Genomic DNA, 2,883 nt, shown 5'->3' on the forward strand with positions numbered 1-2,883 from the left:
CAGCTGCAGTCATCGATTCTGGTCCAGGAACACAAGCCTGGCCACAGCCTGTCGCCCGCGGCCTCCCAGCGCAGCAGTTGTCTCCCGTTCCCTGAGTTCCACCCCCCCGGCCCCCCTTCCGGCTCCCTACATCAGGTATTAATCTATTACTCAGGGAAGCTTCTGAGCGATGAAAGCCCAGCCGTTTTCAATAGAGAACGGTATGGCTGGATTCTACAGGAGTGATGAAATGTTTCTTCTGCTCTGGCAATTAAGACGGCACAAAGTCGCCTTTCCTCTGGTGCCACCCCCAACATCAAAGGATGAGAAATTCAAAGCCATTCATGCTGCATTGAAACCTCACAATGAAGCTGGGAAATGGAAGTCGATTACTGGGCATAAATATGCAGTAGTTAAAAGGAAAGAGTTATAACGAAATTAAACTGCAGCAACCCCACAATGTGTGGAAACTTCCAGAACTGGAGTTCCCCTGGTACACATCAAGAGAGACAGCTTTATAAAGCAGGTTTCTGACTGCTGAAAGTCAAGATCAGCCACTCCAACGGCACATGGCCAGGGTGCCATGCCACTCTGTCGACCTTGCTACAGCAACAGCCCCCAAGGCCTCTGAGAACATGGCATGTGGACAGTTTGATTTTGCAGGGCTTGGAAGCTGCTGACCACAGAACATTCTGGCTCGGGGCTGCTGTGGCCACATCTGTCCTTGTTCCCTAGGCCATCCAGGCTGACCGGAGTCCACAGTCATCCGCTCGCCACCCCCCACACCCCCAGCCCCAGGGGCTCCCCCAGAGACTCCCCCAGAGGCTCTCCTGCTGCCAGCTTGCCGGAGAATGCAACTAACCCTAAAGAGGGCAGTGTTCCATCTGCCTGCTGCATTAATCCCGCTCCTCTTCTGACTACCGCTCTCTTTAGGATGGTATTTGATCTTTAAAATAAAAGCCCAGAACCCAGAAAGCTATAGAAGTCTTACAATGTGTCAGGGTGTGTGGTTTTTAAGGCAGGAAAATACTTGCCTCCCACACAAATGTGAATTCTGGGGAAAGATGCCACAGATCCAAGGGAGTAGAATATCTGGGAAAGCTTGATCAGTCTTAAAAATAGATAATTGAACACAGATTTTAGAATTCTCAGGAGCTACCTGAAAAAAAAAAATAAATCTCGCCTACTTTTGATATCCAAAACTCCATTCTGATGAAACTTCTAACAGGGTGGCATTTTGCATTTCCAATTATAATAGAGTAATTGTGTTGCCATAGTTACTGCAAAATTCTGCAATAACTTTTGTTGCTTTGTAATTGCTGGAGTGTATATTCGTGTACAAGCAGCTGAGTTTTCCTGATTCGATGCCTCTCCTTCCTTTCCCTGATCGTCACCAACCACCACCTTCCCTGGCTCGATTCTGAAACCACATCAGTTTCGTAGAACCATCCCTAACCTAATGCGCGGAATTATCACAGGCAATTAAAACTCCAGGCAACCACGATCGTATTACAAAAGAAAAAGTGAAACCAGGCCAAGGTGCAAACCCACCAGCATTCCCCGAATCTTGCTGGGCTGGCACTGGGTGAGGGCTGTTTACATGTTTACTCCCAGGCCTTCCATGCTTAGGTGGTTGGTGGGAAATAAACAGAAAAGCCTGAGTAGAGAAAAGAGAGAAAGCAAAGTAACTGCCCAGGCCCCTTCCTCCCTCACCCAGGGCAGGCAGCCCGGCTCTCAGCAAGCAATTAGGCAGGTCTCTACAGTAATGCAATTAAGATTTAGTTAAGAAAGTCATTAGTTTTAAAATAACTTAAGTTTAATTTCTGCAACGCTTTATTTGAAAATTGTGTCACAGCAGGTCAATTTACAACATGCAATAAAGAAAACACTCATATCAGCTGCTGCAAGTTATTACAAATTTTTGATGTGCATTAAATGAGTACACTGGGTTCCACCCCCGGCCTTTCCAACTGATACGCGCGGTCTCGTGCTGTAACAGTGTCAAATATTCCAACGTTAAATGTAAATACGAGATAATTTGCTTACAATCCCGTGGTGTGCTTTTGCAATGTCGGGAATCGCGGCTCCCACTGTCTGGGCAGGACGGGGCCACATCTCGGCCTGTGAAAAGCCTGCGGGCACCCAGCCGGGGGCGCGGGCAGCACCCCCACCCCTCCCGTCACGGACCGGGGCACCCGCGCCGCGAGCCCCGGGCAGGGACGTTTTTCTGCAAACTCACATCCCTGGACAAAGTTACATAAACGGCGCCCGCCCGGCTCCGGGCGCCCCCCGGCCCACCTGCCGAGGGCTCGGCCTGGGCGGGCGCCGGGCGCGTGCTCCCCCCTCCCCCCAGGCCAGCCGGCCGTCCGGGCCCGGCCTCAGCCGCCGGGCTGCAGCGAAGAGTGCAGGACGGGCTCGGGCTCCCGCTCCGGAAACCCACGGGCTGGGCGCCACGCGCGGCCTTGCGCACCGGCCGGGGCCGGGGCCGGGGTGCGGACCCGGGCGTCCACCTGCCGGGCCCGCGACGGCCGGGGGGGGGGGGGGGGGGGGTGGGGGGCGGACAATGGCCCGCGGGCCGGGGCCGGGCCGGGGTGCGCTTACCGCGGCGGCGGGGCGGGCGCTCTAGCCCCGCGCGGGCGCTCCGAGCCGCATCTCCTCAGCCTGCGCCGCCACCACCACCGCCGGCGGCGGGCGGGCGGGAGCTCGGGCGGCGGCGACAGCGGGGACGCGGCCGCGGCGCGCCGGGCCCAGGCTGCTGAGGCGGCGGCGCGGGCGGGCGGGCGCGCGGGCTCGGGCGCGGGCGGCGGCGGGGACGGTGCTCCGCGGCGGCGGCCCCACAACCTCCCCTCCTCATTCACAAAAAATTGACCCACGTTGAACCATGATGCCGCTCCCCCCTCCAGC

General features: G+C 56.3%; 1 protein-coding gene across 1 annotated transcript in view; it reads right to left on the reverse strand.

The window, feature by feature from the left end:
• HDAC4 (histone deacetylase 4) overlaps positions 1-2,667 on the reverse strand; it is a 282,919-nt gene extending 280,252 nt beyond the window's left edge. The window contains exon 1 of the mRNA XM_059393840.1: positions 2,581-2,667. The gene's annotated coding sequence lies outside the window, so the exon portion shown is untranslated. The remainder of the gene's footprint in view (positions 1-2,580) is intronic.
• Positions 2,668-2,883: the final 216 nt, after the last annotated feature.

The sequence above is a fragment of the Mustela nigripes genome, chromosome 3, assembly GCF_022355385.1.
Source record: "Mustela nigripes isolate SB6536 chromosome 3, MUSNIG.SB6536, whole genome shotgun sequence".
Taxonomy (NCBI): Eukaryota; Metazoa; Chordata; class Mammalia; order Carnivora; family Mustelidae; genus Mustela; species Mustela nigripes.